Here is a 9,771-nt window from a genome sequence, read left to right as displayed (position 1 = left end):
GAAATAAACACAAGAAGAAAGAAGTCCTATAATGTTCTCAAGATGGCGGCGTAAGACGGGTTGGTGTGAAAGAGCTCTGAGATCTCAACTAAAATACGACAATAAATGATAAAGTCTACATCGGAAAACTATATCAAAAGTTCAGTTTGGAGTCATAGAAGCCATCAAAGAACACATATATGAGGTTTACTTGATAAATTCATAGAAATCAAAGAAACATTATAATAAACAATAGTACAGTCTTCATCAGGGTTAGCATTTGTTTACATAGTCATTAGTGAACCGTGTTAACGACATAAACACCGTGTTTTGTTCAACTGCTTTTATTAAGACAGTAGATCAACATGTCATCTAAAGCAAGTGATAAAATAGAAAACCCGAAAGGCCCGTTAACAAGAAGTTCCACATCTCAGTCAAAAGCAGATTTTGATAGAAATGAGGGTGCGATAGATATAGCCTGTGTCCTCGAAGCTTTAGAACAATTAAAAAAAGAAGTAAAGATGATATGGAGAAATTAATGAATGATATCAGTGAGTGTGTAGTAGTCAGAATCAGAAAAGAAGTTAATAAGGATATTAAGATATTAAACGAAAAGGTAGTGACACTACAAGAAAATTATGAGGCGGTTTTTGTTCAAAATGAGAATTTGAAAAGAGGAAATGAAAATCTGAAGACCGAAATAAAGGACGCCCATTCAAACACTGAGGTGAGCTATCAAAAGGCAAATGAAGCCATCAAAATGGCTAACTATTATGAACAATACTCTCGTAAGATGAATATTAGAGTACTGGGTCTCACATCAAACGTATCTCTAAACTTGGAAGATAATTTCATTGACACCGTACGGAAGATATCTACACTGAAAAAAAAACTTGTGTTGGATCTCAACACAAGTACTTGTGTGAAAATTATTCTACACAAGTTATGTGTTGTTTTGCATTGCATTAACACAAACTTGTGTTCTTTTTAATGCATTAACACAAATCTTGTTTTTTTTCCATATAATTAACAGAAGTAATGTGTACCGTCAACAAATATTTTTTTTTTTAAATTTGAACTCCATACAAAGTTTTAATCCGGGGGTCCACAAGTAAGAGAAAGGTATTTTTTACTCAGACAATATAGCCAGACAGACTTGAATGCTAATTGGTGTTAAGATGTCTGTAGTTAAAATAAAGTTGGGCCCAATAAACTGGTAGATCAAAGGCCTGTTGAGCGCTCATGCCCGGTGTGATTTTAACAATTGACTCCAAATGCGTTGACAAGAAAATAAGTAAAACTGTTATTGAATGTGATTGGTTGATAAAATCAACGTACTATAGGCTACATTTTGTCTGCGATATCATCTCGGTGGAAGCGGACATTAAATGAAGTGATTTCACACAATTAATTGAACATTTAACAACGTGCTGAAATGATTTTGGAGCAGTGATATGTTTGACAAATGTAAGCTAATGGTCACATAGAATACAAGACCGCAGGTTTGTGAATATTTATATAAAAAAAATAATACCATGTATGTAATTTAGCATCGATATTGTTTCTCTGTATAATATTAGTATTTCGTTTCCTTAAAAAAACTCCAACAATTTAAACCGGAAGTTCAAGTTTATAATATGGCGCGGTCAGGAAAAAAATTTCGGCATGTTATTATCAAATCTGTTCAATTTTTCTGAAATCATGCTTAATTAATATTAGTTGTTCGGGGCTACGATGTTGTTCAAATACTTACATTACAGAATCACATTATGATTAAAGCAGAAACGGTTCGACTTGAACCAGCAGGTAAGAATCTGTTTTGAAATTATATCTTGGGAGGTTGGATTGGCGTTGGAGACCCGATTGGCGGCCATTTTGATTCTTGTTTCATGATTTTTTTTATATTATAACGATTTTGCCAAGAGTAGACATAAACACGGGCACAGACTAGAAAAAAATCTTTTTACACTTTTGTGTTAGTTGAATTGTAATCTAATTTATGTTTAAAAAAACAACCTTAAATCTAATAAGCAGACGGAAGATATGGACGAACAACAAGAAGTTATGGAGGTCCCAACAACTAAACCTATGGAAGTAGAAGAATCGTTTACAGCCGAAACCCGATACGATGTGCCAGTTCCGGTTATGGAGTCCTCCATCTCAGACGATGCCGACGTTAGTGTCTTCTGCGACGAAGAACCCGTAGTGGTGTATCACTATAAACCTCAGAATGCCTCGTTCGGCATTTCTGTCCAAACGAGGCAAAAACGTGTCAAAATTTTTGCCCCGATTTTGCCTCGTTGTAACGAGGTAAAAAAAATACCTCGTTTCTCTGGAGTTCCAAAACGTGTTTTTTTTTAAATTGCCCTGTTTTTGGAACGAGGTATTTTGTTCAGAACGTGGCTGGGTAAAATTGCCTCGTTTACTAAACGAGGTATTTTATCCAAGATAATTATTAGCGGTATTTGCTGTCAACAAATAGAGCCATACAAATAATGTTCGGACCATCATGTGACCAATTGCAGATCTACAAATTAGATTATTTATTTGGGACATGATATTGTTCATAGTTATGGCTTACTACACTGGAGTTCTATTATGTATAATAAACGCTTCCCGAGCGAAACAAAACATAACAATGTCACGTGACAATATTACATATGGCGGATACAAGCGTTCTTTGATTACATGCTGTTTGGTTTGATTATTAAATAATACGGCAATCTGTATATATGGGAAATGGAGAATGAATTTCCCCAAATCCAAAACTAGATGACTGGAATATTTATTGAATGGAGAGTAAATATTTTATAAAGAAATATATTCGGATTTGCAGTATCCTAGCTTGGATGGATTTGTGATTTGAATCTCGAACTCAGTGTTTTATACATTTTATTATAAAATTGTAATAAATGTTTTACATGAATGAATAAAATCTACAATTTAAAACAGTACAATAACATTGTGATTTGACGCTCTACAAATCACTAAGAGTATAACAATTGCCTGTTGAAAAAGCGTTAATAATATGTTTTTTTCCATTTATTATTTTTTAAAAATATATTCAAAAAGAATGCGTCTTTTACAGATTTCAATATAACCACAAATGGTTGATTGTTTTAATGCTAAGATAAGTATTAATGGTTTGTATTTGAAAATCAAATTATATAAGCCAAAAATAGTAAGATACATTATGTATATCTTAAAACACGCCCTTCTCAGTTACTACTTCGGCGAATATCATTTGATAATTTAGATGATCAGAATTAAACACCGTTTTGCTATGTTATTATTTTTTTATGATTGGGTGGGGGTATACTTAATTAGGGGATTGGATTGAAAGATTATAGCTACCATCTTATGGAGACATAATGTGTGGTGCATTTACGGTCTTATAAAGCTCTATTCTCACATAAAGAATTCTTGATTCGCACGGAAGTGTTTTAGCCGTGATCATTTTAAGTCATGCTTATGCCAAGATCTGGGTAAGTGTTAATTTAACTAGATATCAGAAAAGTACCACGTTTTCATAAATGTACTCTTTAGATAAATTGTACAATATTTATCAGTTCACTAGTTACAATAAAATCATGCATTATAGCTATTTTTATTTATTTATCCCTGGTGCTTCAAATTCAATTTAGGGTGCCTCAACATATTTAAAAATATGTTTTAAAGCTTTAGGTCATTTTATTATATCTTTCTACCATAAATAATAGCCCGAATTTAGGTATACCAAAAGTTAAAGAAATATAAACAGTTTTTGAGTCATTCAGATATGACTGCCAAAATTGTCACCAACACACATGTCGTGTTTAGGCTAAAATCTAACCAGAAAAGTATTGTCAATACATAATAAATTATATATTGCATTAATCAATTCCATTCCGCAATTGGTTTGTCTTAAACTCGTCATTTGTGTTCATGGGCATCAGGGTCGAGATGGCAACGTTATATGTTTTATTCGTCTAATTTACTATAAAACATCATTCGGTTTGCCTCACGGGTTAACGGCATATTAATAGCTTTATTCACTGAGATGGTTCCTTTACTTATAGTTTATTTTTCGAATTGCCTTTTGTATTTATTTAAATGGAAATATTAACAACATTCTATAAGTCAATCCACGAACATACCCAATTTCAATATTTGCGTGTTGACCTTTAACATCACACTTAGATCCTGTACGCTTTGTGTCTTACAGTCAATACATGTCATGAAGAACTCTTTAGACATAATTTCGTTTATAATACTTTACTCGTTTCTATTGAGTTGTTTAGCAGAAGTAACCCATGACAACAATATGCTGAGACGACTACGTAACAGAATAGGACGATTCAATGTTATTAAAATGACACAATGACAATTTTAATTTTATTACCAACCCTTTCACAATATTTGAATGAAATATCTCACACAGGGTGTTAATCTGTTTTCAGTTTCTATTCCAATTCAATAAAACATTTAAAACATTTAATACATGGGTTGGCTTGATTCATTATTTACAATTTAATACGTTAATCGTGTATTTTAAATAATACAGTTCAAGAGATCAAAACATTTCCGAATTTATGCATTCAACATTACACGTAGACCTAAATGTATTTTTCAAATACGTGTATAAACATTTATATGAAATATATTATAAACAGATATGCTATGACCAGAGTTGCCATTATCTTTATTATTCGACTGGAAAACTCCTGTCATTCACTCTGTCGTTCGACTGATCCATCATTCACGTTGTCATTTCCGAGTCTGAAATTTGGGGTATAGGGGTAGCTCGGACCGGGGAGTAACATAGGCCAGGTGGCGTTAGTCTACCACTTCCGGTTTCGGAGTTATGACCCCCGAGCGAAGCCGGGCATTCCTCTAGTATATAAATAAATATATAAATAAATCATCTTCATGGTCATCATCATGGTCATCATCATCGTCATCATCACTATTTAACACCAATCATCGTCGCCTGACAATTACCTTATCTATTCAAAGCGCTTGTTTAGTTTTAAATACTTGTGAACTTTACTAAAACTCACTTTGTTGAACGGGTTACTTTCGTTGGTATCGCCATATAGGAACGCTTTTGTATTTATGGATTTAAATGGGAGGGTATTTAATGTTGAGATACGCTGAGACGAATAATTTGGGCAGTGCAGAAAATAATGGTCGCTGTCTTCTTGAGTATGACTACAACTGCATGTCTGGTTATGTGAAATATGCATTAAAAATCTATGGAAGTTTAGAGCACTTTTACAATTACGAAGTCTGGAATGTATAATCTGAAATTTACGTTCTCCATAGTAACATCTTACTGACATCAATAAATACAAAAATATGACTAAGTCGAAAGTCAACAAGACGGTATACAAGCCAAAATGCAAGTCGAAAATAAGAAATTAGGAAAAAAAACGAGGGGCGCTATTATCGCAGTGTATTATTTCTTGATTTCCTATTTTCGAGTCGATTTTGGCTTGTATAGCGTTGCTGTCGCCTCACATTTTGTCGTGACTGCTACTTTTCGACTTTCGTGTTTTGGAGGGCGAAAAGTAGAAATTAAGAATGGTAGGCTTCTATAGTTAGGCGTTTGTATATATGACTGTATACTTGACACATGTACGACCTGAATGGCTGAATGGCCGGTAACCAAATATGTTATTGTGAGTGTTAAACGACATCGTAATTATTTTATATTTTGCAAAAAAAAACAAACAACAAAAAACAAAACAAAAAAACACAAGCCGTGATTGCCATTACTACAATACGGATTACTAAATATACTTTGTGTTCAATTTTATATTTTAATACTGAAGAAAGGGCCGGACTATAAATGAACAAGGCGGATCCTTTTGGCTTATATTGAGTAATTATTGCAACGTGTTACAGTTGAAAGTTCCAAAGCATTTTCACATTCCATGTCCGATAAATTTAATCATCATGCAACTACTGATTGGTGGGTCGTCGAAACATTTAGATGCATACATCACAGCACCGTGGTTTAGACAACTTGCAGTTGAACTAGTTTTATTGTTGTACACATAATGAAAGAAACTGTGTTATTTCACAGCTGAATTCTATGGTAAGAACCGTAGAACCACCTTGTAGGGAATAACTTTTAAACTTTAACACCCTATACACACTCTGCCAGCGGCATCTTTGACCCACACTCTCTTAACATTAATCCAAACTTTAAATCTTTCAACGGTTTAACAAGAAGGTGCTAAATATTTCCATTTAAATAAATACAAAAAGCAATTCGAAAAATAAACTATAAGTAAAGGAACCATCTCAGTGAATAAAGCTATTAATATGCCGTTAACCCGTGAGGCAAACCGAATGATGTTTTATAGTAAATTAGACGAATAAAACATATAACGTTGCCATCTCGACCCTGATGCCCATGAACACAAATGACGAGTTTAAGACAAACCAATGGCGGAATGGAATTGATTAATGGAATAAAATATTTATTATGTATGGACACTAAGTTTTATGGTTAGACTTTAGCCTAAAAAAACATGCGCGCTGATTACAATTTTGGCAGTCATATCTGAATGGCTCAAAAACTGGTTATACTTCTTTAACTTTTGGTATACTTAAATTCGGGCTATTATTTAATATATATATTGATCAACAGCGGCGATAAAAATCATTAGTCTCGACAATGACTAGTTGTCAGTGAAAGTCTCTCAGGGGAGCCAGGCAGCTCTGTGAATAAAGAGCTGGCTTGAACGCCTCGTGTTCATTAGCCTGAATAGTGAAGGAATGCGGGTCATTAAACCCCAATTTCATTTCATAAATCTCTCGGCTCAATAATGAGCTACTCGGGTTGGTTAGATCCACGCCTTAATGCATATACAACCAATAGAGAAATAGGTCAAATATGGCGACAATGATCAACTTGCTCTTCTTCTACTAAATTAAAGATTCGTGTGGAGATTCCGTCGATATAATCATATATTTATATCTGCTCTTTCTTAAAATGGAGACGGTTAGTAAAATGGTCTTCTTTACGTTCCTAAATATCAGTATGACCTTAATGAATACCGCACGATTACGATCCGTTCCAGACTGATAACTTTACGTTCCTAAATATCAGTCTGACCGTAGTGAATACCGTACGATTACGATCCGTTCCATACTGATACCTTAATTATAGGCTAATTATAGAGCCTTCAATTTCAAACACATTTTTATTATCATATGCTCTTATTTTTTTTTCATCATTATATGATTAACATTTCCTAAACTTTACGATTTTCAACTTTTTTTTTAAATAATAGTCCATCTCTGAGACAACAAAAACGTAAATAAATGGAAGATAAAAGCAAGAAAGACAACCCTAATAAAGGAGTCAGGACTAAGACTAGTAATTATTTCCCCTTATTTCATGATTGTCGAATGTAGTGCGAGTTATAAATAGACAATTTTTCCCTTAATTTTTTTCTCCCCTCTTCCTGCATTTTTGGTTGACTTTTTGGTCTAGAATTGGAGAAAAGGGATCAAATTTGCAATTTCATAGCAGTTTTGGGTAATACTGATGATATTACAGCGGAGGGATAGGGGGTGTAAAGTGTCTTTCTGCAGAGCAATCATTGTGTCGGAAGTGAGATTTTCACCCGTCAACTTCAAATCCGTGTAGCAAAAAATCTAAACGGTCAACCCCTTACAAAATTATGATGAGGAGATTGCCAAATGTTGTCCCCATTGTGCCTATAAAGATTGGAACCAACGGAATGTTGAGCAAAAAGCTACAGCCTGTGATGTTACAGTCATTTAACATTGAAGTCAATGGGCAAATAATTGCTAGTCTGAGTCCTGATGATATAAAGAAGCATGGCCGACTCGGGATGTTGATATTTTTTCAACGGCTTATTTCCTGAAGTTTTGAATGGAAAGTGTCAGAAATGGTAAGAATACTGCTTTTTTATTGCCCAGCAGTAAGTTTTTTGACTATTTGGTATCAAAATAGCCATGATTGGGGGTATCCGTTGGTTGAGTGTGAATTTTGGGTTGTAAATGTGTAACATTTTGTTCACAATGATATCAAAACATGGTTAGGTCTAAATATTAAGGCCAACTCAACTCCAGATTTGGTCTAAAGTCACGAGATGTAAACAAGACTGACCCTAACCCTAACCCAAGACCCAGTCCTTACCCTAACCCTAACCCACAATCTTGTCAAAAAGCATGTAGCCTAGGCCTAAGCCAAGACCTAGTTCTGACCCTAGCCCAAACCCACAATTGTGTCAAAAAATCATGTGCCCTAACCCTATTTACATGTTGTGACCTTGAACCAAGTCTGCAGTTGGTCTTAACATTTAGACCTAACATGTTTTTGACATCATACAATGAAATGTTAACATGTACACTCCAAAATTCACACCTGTGTGACTTTTGACCAAACATGCAGTTGGCCTTAATATTTAGACCGAACCTCAAAACATGGCATCTACCTTTGAGATTGGCTTAGACTTATGTGACACTCAAGGTTTACTTTTTTACTGATTGTTAACTGGTTTCTTTTTGGAGGGCCAGTGACGGGCTGTTCGCGAGAAATAAAGAGGTTTATTTCTATTTCCAGTTGAAACCATATTTTTTTCTTATTTTCTCACTGTTTTTTATTTCATATTTGTCCCCAGCCTCCTATCATTTCAGGTGCCAGGGCAATGTTTCATAGAGTGGAATGATTGACCTCAACACAAGTATTAAAAAAAAAGAAGCAAAACAGGTGAGATAAATGTGCATTTCATACACTTTAAGAAGTACATCCAACCTCATCCCCACTTCTGCTCACTAATAGTAATGGGCTGGAAATTTGGTACTGCACAGGCCTGTCTTCTCCCCTTGACATTTAACTGAATGACAGAATTCCACATTTTGACCATTTTCTAGATGTCAATGACCATTTCCCTGGATAGTATTCGCCCCAGAATTCTCATTCTCATCCAAATTTAACATTTCAGGTCTACATCTCAAAACCTGATCTCTTCCTGGACTGGCTTTAGGAGAACGATGATGCATATCAATTTCATCCCTGATCTCTATGACACCTGTGGTGGAAGTGGAGGGCAAATCGTAATCAGTTTGGGTTCCTGCCCTGAGGACCTCTGTAAACTTTGCTTTTCGGTGATGACTTAATTTCCGAGCTTGAAAAGAACGCCTGTGTGTTTATCATGGCCTCTCATATTGGAAGATAACATTAATGGCTTGTGTGTTGATCGACGGTTGTGCATATCTCTTGGTCAGGAAAGTTGTAGGCACCATCGCCATTGTAAATCATTTGACAGGCCCGAGTGAACGGGGCGACCTATGATTGGTCAGCAATGTATCAGATTCCATACCGGGGTGTGGGGATGAAAAAACTGTTGTAGTGTTACATAATCAGATTATTTCAACTTACTTATCCTGTGGAAATACAGCTATATAGGAGATATTTTGAAATTCATAGGCACTGCATGTTTCAACATTTTAGATTTGACCACAATTTGGCACTTGAAACTATGTTAACAGAGAAAAACTGTGTGGTTTTCGATGAAAGTGTTCAAAGTCTAATATTGCATCATGATTACTGTTTTAAAGTATTTTCGTGTTTGATTTATATTCAATTCATCTCATCTTATTGAAGAATGCATTTATGTTCAAAAATAAAAATGTTCTGTGGAATTCAAAATTCATGTGCTTTTAAATTATCAGATTCCAAACTGGGGGGTAGGAATGAAAAAGCTGTTGTAGTGTTACATAATCAGATTATTTCAACTTACTTATCCTATGGAAATACAGCTATATAGG

General features: G+C 34.7%; 1 long non-coding RNA gene across 4 annotated transcripts; it reads left to right on the top strand.

The window, feature by feature from the left end:
- Nucleotides 1-3,398: 3,398 nt before the first annotated feature.
- Nucleotides 3,399-9,527, top strand: LOC130012450 (uncharacterized). 4 transcript variants are annotated; one of them, XR_008787885.1, is made up of 4 exons: nucleotides 3,399-3,464; nucleotides 7,263-7,889; nucleotides 8,638-8,710; nucleotides 8,946-9,527. It is a non-coding gene; the product is annotated as an uncharacterized LOC130012450 (long non-coding RNA). The 4 variants fall into 4 exon arrangements; XR_008787886.1 differs by lacking the exon at nucleotides 3,399-3,464 and adding an exon at nucleotides 6,944-6,970; XR_008787887.1 differs by lacking the exon at nucleotides 3,399-3,464 and having other exon boundaries at nucleotides 7,006-8,470; nucleotides 8,946-9,518.
- The last annotated feature ends 244 nt before the right edge of the window (nucleotides 9,528-9,771 follow it).

This window comes from Patella vulgata, chromosome 4 (genome assembly GCF_932274485.2).
Source record: "Patella vulgata chromosome 4, xgPatVulg1.2, whole genome shotgun sequence".
In the NCBI taxonomy this organism is placed as follows: domain Eukaryota; kingdom Metazoa; phylum Mollusca; class Gastropoda; family Patellidae; genus Patella; species Patella vulgata.
This window is presented reverse-complemented; position numbering and strand designations above follow the sequence as displayed.